Source organism: Zalophus californianus, chromosome 1, assembly GCF_009762305.2.
Source record: "Zalophus californianus isolate mZalCal1 chromosome 1, mZalCal1.pri.v2, whole genome shotgun sequence".
Classification (NCBI taxonomy): domain Eukaryota; kingdom Metazoa; phylum Chordata; class Mammalia; order Carnivora; family Otariidae; genus Zalophus; species Zalophus californianus.
The window spans coordinates 214,812,596-214,821,095 of NC_045595.1; the positions used below are offsets into that span (position 1 = coordinate 214,812,596).

Sequence of the window (8,500 nt, forward strand, 5' to 3'; positions counted from 1 at the left end):
AACAAAGGGAGAAAAAGTTTATCTTATCTTCATTTCTTCCATTTCTGGTGCTCCTCCTTTCATCGTGAAGGTCCAGTTGGGGGACTGATACCATTCTTTCTGATTGATGAATGTCGGTTGTCATTTCTTACAGAATGTTTGCCAGCAATACATTTCCACAGTTCTCATTTGTCTGAGATAGTATTTTTTTATCCTTAATTTTTAACATATATTTTTACTGGTACAGAATATTGAATCAACACTTTTTGTTTCTTTCAGGGCTATTGTCATCCAATTTACACAGTTTCTGAAGAGAATTATGCCATAATTGTTTTTTTAAGATTTTTATTTATTCATTTAACAGAGGGAGACACAGCGAGAGAGGGAACACAAGCAGGGGGAGTGGGGGAGGGAGAAGCAGGCCTCCCGCGGAGCAGGGAGCCCCATGCGGGGCTCTCAGGACCCTGGGATCATGACCTGAGCCGAAGGCAGATGCTCAACGACCGAGCCACCCAGGGGCCTCGAATTATGCCATAATTCTTATCTTTGCCTCTCTGTACATAATGTTTCTATGTTTGTACTCTGGTTGCCTCAGAGATTTTTTTCTGTCTTTTTCCCCAGCAGTTTGAATATGTCATGTATATGGAATTTTTGTTTTGTTTTGTTGGTTTGTTTGTTTGTTTTACTTTTTTCTTTTTTGAGCATTTATCCTGATGCATGTTCTCTGAGCTTTGATCTATGGTTTGGTGCCTGTCGTTAATTTTGGAAAAGTTTCAGCCATTTCTCTTCAAAGAGTTTTTTCTGCTCCCAAATGCACAGCTCTCTCTTCCATAGCATTCTGTCTTCTCTTTGTGTCTCAACGTGGAGGTTTCTGTAGAGCTGTTGTCAGATTCCTGGTGTTCTCCTCAGCTAAGGTGAGCTCACCAAGGAGCCCGTCTAACCATTTTTCACCTTTTACTGTGCTTTCCACATCTGGCTCTTCTGTTTCATTCTTTGTCATGCTTTCCATCTATTTTCAAGGCAGTATATTATTTTAAGCAAAGAATTCAAAACAACTAACGGTGGGACCACCAAGTATGCTATTTTCATACCATGGACTATGTGTGCAATCAATGAAATACATTCATATATACTGACAAGAGAAAAACTACAATATACATTGTGTTAATAAAGCAAGTATTTAGAACCATGAGTATTATCTCATGTATGTTCTAAGATTTTAATAAAACAACTTTTTACATTTCTACATTTCTAGAGTAACACACATCCAGAAAGTGCATTTTAAAATATCCAGCAGAAGCATAATAACAAGGACTATCTTGTCAGGAGACTGAGATGAAAAGGCAGATCAAGCGGGACTTGAGCTTTATCAGTAGTGTTTGGGGATTTTTATAATGAGTTAGAGCACATGTTAGTTTTCTATGTTCAAATGGCTCATATTTTGGGGGTGAGAGTGAGCAGGGAGGTGTGCACAAATGACTTGAACATAAGGTGACTGGTAAAGGAAGGTAGAGGTTGTCAAAGGGGCAGACCAGTCCTGCCCGGAAGGTTTCCACTGGGGTTCCTGGCAAGGAACAATTTGAAACGCCCGCCTTAGCTTTAACATGTCTGCATTTGCTCCTTCCCCCCTTCCTTCTGTTATTCTTAGTTGTGAACAAAGCAAAGGGGCTGTCCTTTAGGGGCCTGAACTCTCCTGGATGGAAGGGGGAAGGGATAAGCAAATACCTGGAAAAATGAGCAAATGAAGGGACAGGAACTTAGGTAGCAATGGGGGCTCTGCAGACAGATGGAGTTGGGTGTCGTGCTGGGGGCTGCCAGGCTGCTGGTCTGCATGGACCTGAGCATGAAGCAGTGTAGACGGGGAGGGTGGGGATGGGCATGGCAGGCAAAGGGCACCGCCCATCGTTGGGTGGGCTGGAATACGGTTGGAAATGTGTTAGCTTTGATCCTGAGGTGTGTGGGGCTGCGCAGGCTGTATGCATAGCTGGGATTGTTTTGCACTGAGCAGTCATCCTGGCTTATCTCAGGGGATGAGCAGGAGTGGCGTGGGGGCAACGCTCTGAAGTTAATTTGCCGGAGGGGGGCTTTGCGTGGCTGTCCATTTATCAAGGAAGGAAAGGGGATGGGGCTGTGTTGTTTGTGGTGGAAGGCTGCCAGGCTGGCAGGAAACGGGAATCACCTGGACTCCTTCCTCCCAGCCGTGTGCGCTGGCAGCACCTGCAAAATACAAAGGGTGGTGTGTTTCCCTTCATACGGGTGCACCCCAGTGCAGTCTCTACGGGGATAAGGCGGTCCTGGAAACTAGAACGTTCCAGGTTGTTAGATGATGCACTTGAGAGTTCGGGGACCCCTCCCTTCCCCTCCAATGACTCAACATGAGCTGAGACATTTCCTTGCACCAGTGAAATGAGGAAATGGCCCACTCTAAAATGAATATAAATGTTTATTGTATGAACCTTTGGCGATGTGGAAAAGAACAGAGAACAGCCTAAAGGTCTGTAATTCCAGCGCTCGGAGCCCATCTGGACCAGCGGCTGGGCTCCTCCCCTCGCGCACGCGCACCTTTGCTGCCACCGGAGTGCGCTGTCTGGGTGGTGCTGGACAAAGCATCTCCGCGGGAGCCCTTCTTATGTCGCTAGATTTCTTCAGGGGGCATAATATTGCATTTGGTGGATGTCTCATCATTCACTCGCCATTCCCAAATTCTGCTAGGAGAAATCCCCCATGAACGCTGGCTCCGTCCGCTACGTGCCCGCCTGCCCAGGGTTTTCAGCCGGTCAGAGGCTCAAGGCCAGCGAAGCCACCATTCCTGGGCCAGGCTGAGCGGGAGGGCTGGAGACCTGCAGGTGCGAAAGGCTGTTGGCTCCTCTGGTCTTTCGCTTGGCGGGCATCCCCCCAGGAGCAGCAGGTATAAACGGAGAATGGTGAGGCCTGCCTGGTGCTCAGCACCAGGTAGGGCGCTGGCTGTGTTGGCAGCAAGCACGAAGACCAAGAAACACAAACCGGCACTGATATGGTGACAAGGGCTGTGGAGCCAAGTGCCAGGCGGGGGAGTTGCGGAGTCCAAGGGAGGCCGGCGTGTAGGGTCTTGGATGGGCCCCTGCCATTCGTCGGCCCAGCCTGATTGTGAGCGGACCGGCTGCTTCTCAGATCCGGGGCGGACCCTGTGATTAGGGCCAGGGAACTGAAGTGTATGACTTGGCCCTGAACTAGACACACCTTCTGCATTTTGCAGCCTGCTCTGCCAACACACAGCTTCTTCCCTTCCTGATGAAAAGCTACTTTCTCTGCACAAGGCAAGCACAGGATGCATCCGGATGTAGGGAGAAGGGACAGGCTGTGTAGAGGTCCGGTGTCCTGCTCTTTCCATGTCCCTGGCCTTGCTCGGCTCCCCCGGCCCCATGGCCCCCTCCCTGTCTACCCTGTCTCTCTCCCTGCACACACCCACAGTCTCCAGCCCCGGACCTGCCTGCCCGTGGAGCAGGAAGGACCCCCGCACAGGCACTGGGCTTGAAAGAACCCTCTGCGGTTTTTGAAAACTCTGCATCAGTTTAAAACAAAAACCAACATACAAACAAAAACAATCCCAGCGTTGCGCGTGAGCGGACCTAGAGCCCGTTTCTAGCCATGGGTGGGATTGTCAGTCAAGGATGGGGCCAGTGCTCCGCCGATCACTGCTGGACCCTCCTCACCTTTCCCGGGACGAGCTGGGGACAAACACAGCCCTTTGCTGTCATTTCTGTCATCTAACCTGTGGAAGGAAAGGTAGAACCGGCAGCAGAGGAAGGAGATGCAAAAATGATGCAAGCAACAGAGAGAAAGCCAGTGGAGCCCAGAGGTCAGCCCGTTCCACAAGTTCTCTGCTAAGCTCCACGACCACCCTCCCACTCACCCCACAAACGTGCCAAGTGTCCAAGGACCTCCCCGTGCACACATGGGGATGGCCCTCTCTCCGGGGCCTTCGCTCTGGACGCCCCCACCATCTGCCCCCCGGCTGCCTGCTCCTCAGCCCACTTGGGAGCTCCCACTGACCCCAGGCCTCCCCTGCACCTGACACTTCTTCGGGATGAGTTGATTTGTGTTGGCCCACCTGGGAGCTGAGCACAGTTCCCACCGAATAGGGGTCTTTGTGGACGAGGGTGGAAAGACCCCCAGCACAGTGTTAGCTGAATGAAATTTGGGGTCTTTTCTGTGTGCCTGTCAGTATTTTCTTTTTACAATGATCACATTTTGCTTATAAACAAAGGGGAAAAACTAATAGGAAAAAGATGTGAATGCCATGGGAACGGCAGAGCAATGACCCTGTGGTAACACAGTAAGTGAGAAAAAAAAAGAGTGCAGAATATGTTTTTACAGCTATGAGTCGGGCCATCATAAGTGTTTCAGAGTAGAAAGGCTTATTTTTGTAATTTTTTGCTGTTGATAGCACTTTTCATTCCACAGAATGTCCTTTGAAGCTGGTCTTCTCCCCAAAGCCTGCAAAGGTGGGTTCATCCCTGCCTCGGGGTTTCCAACCAGAGGAGGTGAGCCCAGGAGAGGAGAGGAGAGGAGAAGAGGGGAAGGGGAGAGGAGGGAAGGGGAGGAGGGGAGAGGGGAAGAGAAGTGAGGAGAGGAGAGAGGAACCCCAAGCCACAGGAGCAGGGCAGGGCCCCAGCACCAGCCCCACTGTTCCAGCCACCCTCCCCAGAGCCACAGAAGGCCCCAGGGCCAGCATCAGTCACACCTGCAGAGGCAGGTCTTCTGATTTGAAGATGTAAGAATGAGTTGGGCTGATCACTCATCATCCAGGAAATACAGATTAACACCACAATGAGATTCCATCTCACATTTTGCCGTCAGAATGGCTAAAATGAACAAGTCAGGGAACGACAGATGTTGTGAGGATGCGGAGAAAGGGGAACCCTCCTACACTGTCGGTGGGAATGCAAGCTGGTGCAGCCACTCTGGAAAACAGTATGGAGGTTCCTCAAACAGTTGAAAATAGAGCTACCCTATGACCCAGCAATTGCACTACTGGGTATTTACCCCAAAGATACAAATGTAGGGATCCGAAGGGGTACGTGTACCCCAATGTTTATAGCGGCAATGTCCACAATAGCCAAACTGTGGAAGGAGCCCAGATGTCCTCGACAGATGAATGGATAAAGAAGATGTGGTCCATATATACAGTGGAATATTACTCAGCCATCAGAAAGGATGAAATCTCACCATTTACAACGATGTGGATGGAACTAGAGGGTATTATGCTGAGTGAAATAAGTCAGTCAGAGAAAGACAATTATTGTATGATCTCACTTATATGTGGAATTTAAGAAACAAAACAGAGGAGCATAGAGGAAGGGAGGGAAAAACAAAACAAGATGAAATCAGAGAGGCAGACAAACCATGAAAGACTCTTAATCACAGGAAACAAACTGAGGGTTGCTGGAGGGGAGGGGGGAGGGGGATGGGGTAACCGGGTGACGGGCATTAGGGAGGGCACGTGATGTAGTGAGCACTGGGTGTTGTATGCAACTGATGAATCACTGACCTCTACCTCTGAAACTACTAATACACTCTATGTTAATTAATTGAATTTAAGTAAATTAAAAAAAAAAAAAAGAATGAGTTGGGCTAGGTGGAAGCAGGCCCAGCCTGTAGGGCAGGTGGCCTGGAAGAGGTAAGAGGCTACCCTTCAGAGCCTGCCCTGGAGCGGGCCTTCTGACCCACAGACCGAAGGAAGGGTGGACGGGTAGATTGACAGATGGACTGAGCCACAGGAGGCGATGCCATTGGGACCCAGACATGCTTATGCCCACCACAAGCATGAACATACCATGCACACACAGGCACACATGCACACACCAACACACACACACACCCCCCACTGCACCAGTGCCCATCAGACACAGACACACGCCCTGGGTAGACCCCCAGTCCACCTCTCTGTCCACACATGAAACAAAAATTTTGTAAAACAGTGTGTGCTAATCATTTCTCGTCTATGCTGTTCTCTTTCATGTTTAAAAAAGTGAGTCACAACCCTCTAACTGATTCCTGTCCTTGCTATGGACCATCTGTGCTCCTTTTCACTCAACCTGGAGAGGACCCAGTAGGGATGGAGGAGGGTGAATCCAGAACTTATAGCTAAAAGTTACTAAGCCAAAGGCAGTGGCGCTGGGGGCTCTGTTTTCTGCAAACTGGGAGAACCGGGTCCAGGGAAATGCCAGTTTACTTTGGGAAGTCGGATATGAGGAACTCCGGTTGAGTGCTGGGGCCTTGGGAGGCTCTGAGCGCAGGACCCCATGGGCACAGTAGCCTGCCGGAGGGGGCTGGAGGCCTGCAGTCTGGCGGGGTTCTGGAGCTCTGGCCTGAGGAAGTGGCCGGAGGGGCAGAAGACACAACTCCGGGAGGGAGCCCGGGAAGGCTCTGGTGAGGGGCAGCTGGACCCCAGGCGGGAAAAGAGGCGCTCTAGGCCAGTTCCTGGGGGCAGGAGTGCACCGGGGCGGAGCGGGGTGGCCGTCTCACTGCCCCTCCCTGACCCCTCACGTCCCTCTGTAAAGTGGGGGCAGGTCCCCACAGGTTGGAGGGCGCAGTGGGGCTCGGGGAGCGCTACTGTCCTGGGCCCGCGCCCGGGGAGGCCGCGAGGCTGGGGGGCCGCCACGACGCGGCCACTGCGCCCACGAGGCTGGGCAGGAGGAGCTCAGCTTCCTCCTCCTCCATCCGCTGTCCCCAGCAAGAAACGGTTTTGTTCAAATTGCCCGCCTCCCCGAAGAAACTCCTGCTGGACACGTTGAGTAGCCTCGGACCTTGCCGGGTTTCGAGGCCGGGACCCCACGTGCAGCCTGGGCCAGAGGCGGGAGGCAGCTCCCTCGGGAGCGGGGGCGGGGACGCGGGCAGGCCACGAGCGCAGGGGCCAGAGGGCGGGAGCGGGGAGAAAGAGCCAGGACCCGGGGGAGAGGTGGGTCACACGGTTCCGGGCTTGCATCCCATTCCGCACCCTGTTCGTCCGCGCGTACTCCCTCGCCCCCCCCCCACCCCCAGGCGCCCCCGGCCTCCCCCGGCCTCCCCCGGCCCCGCCCCGCCGGGTCTCCGCTCCTCCCCTGCCCGTCCCGTGGCCCCCGGCCACCCTTGGCCCCGCCCCGCTCGGTCCCCGCCTCGTCCTGGCCCGTCCCTGCGCCCCGCCCCCGCGCCCCGCCCCGCCGCTGCCAGTGCCTGCGCCCCCGGCGCCCCGCCCCGCCCCGCCCCTGCCCGACCCGGCGGCCGGAGCAAGGCTGGCCGAGGGCGCATCGCTGCGGAGCGCGCAGCATCCGCGGCGCGGACGGTCGGGCCCGCCGAGCATGGCGCCGAGGTGCGGGGCGGGAGGGGGCAGCGTGTCGCACGGGCGGGCGGTGGACGCGCGCGGCGCTCTAACCTGTGGCCTGTGGCCTGTCGCCCGCAGGTGGCCCTGGCTGCGGCCGCGGCCGCGGAGCCTCCTAGACGTTCTCGCCCCGGTGGTCCTGCTGCTCGGAGTCCGCGTGGCCTCCGCGGAGCCAGGTAAGACCCGGCGGGGACGCGAAGGTTGGCTCGCCAGGCCGGCCCCCTGCCAGCCAGGCGTGGTGCGGGTCTCCGGCCGGTCCAGGCGGCGGCGGCCTTAACCCCAGCGCATCTCGGCTTCGGTCCCGGGAGGCTGCCCGGCTCTGCCCACGCGCGCAGGTGGCCGGCGAGGGGCGAGCGGAGGGGGACGGGGTCGGGCCGAGGCCGTGTGTCCCGAGTGTCCCGCGCTGGCCATTCATTCTTAGGCTGCGAGGCTTCGCGCCATCGCGGCGCGCCGCTGGGTCGGAGACCCGGCTGGGCCGAGGGGTAGTGGGGACCGTCCACTTCCTGAGCCCCTCGCGTTGTGACCAAACTTCGGCGACTCGGCGGGGAAGTTGGCGCGCTTGGCGGACCGCGCTGCCGGCGGAGGGCCAACGAGGGGCCGGGGCTGTGGTGGTGACGGGCGCCGTTCCACGCGCAGGGGCTCCGGAGACGCAGGTCATCAGCCGCCGGCCCTCAGGGCCTGTGTCTGCGTCACGGGGCTCGTCCCTCCCAGCGCCTGAATGGCCGCAGTGGGTCGCGCCTCCGGGCCCGGGAGTGACCGCGCGCGGGCCCTGGCAGGTCTCCGGGCGGACCGTGCAGCGCCGAGCGCCCTCGTTGCATCTCCAACCTGTTGAGGCAAAACTGCCCAGGCTTCCCGGGGCCAGCCTTTGTGCGCCGGCCGGCCGCAGGCCTGTGTCCCCGCGCCCGCCAGGGTGTCGGGTTGCGCGCAGTCCCCTTTGATGCGGCGGAGCGCCAGGCCCGCGGCCGGGAACAATGCTCAGAAGCCCGCTGTTTGGCCGGCACCCTCGGCTTTTCCCGCGTGGGCGGCAAACTGTGCGTCCAAGCCGCGCTAAGACTTCCTGGGCCGGCTCCTGGGACCCCGGCCCCAAACACGCGGTCGGCCAGGTTGTCTTCCGAACTGGGCCAACAAAGGCCCCGGAGGAGGTAGCCCCGGAGGAGGTGCCGCGGGGCATGCCAGTCACCG

General features: G+C 56.3%; 1 long non-coding RNA gene across 1 annotated transcript; it reads right to left on the reverse strand.

Moving 5' to 3' along the window:
- Positions 1 to 1,300: 1,300 nt before the first annotated feature.
- Positions 1,301 to 7,509, reverse strand: LOC113916507. The gene is made up of 3 exons (XR_003517961.2): positions 7,373 to 7,509; positions 2,542 to 2,819; positions 1,301 to 2,196 (listed from the first exon to the last, which is right to left on the reverse strand). It is a non-coding gene; the product is annotated as an uncharacterized LOC113916507 (long non-coding RNA).
- Positions 7,510 to 8,500: the final 991 nt, after the last annotated feature.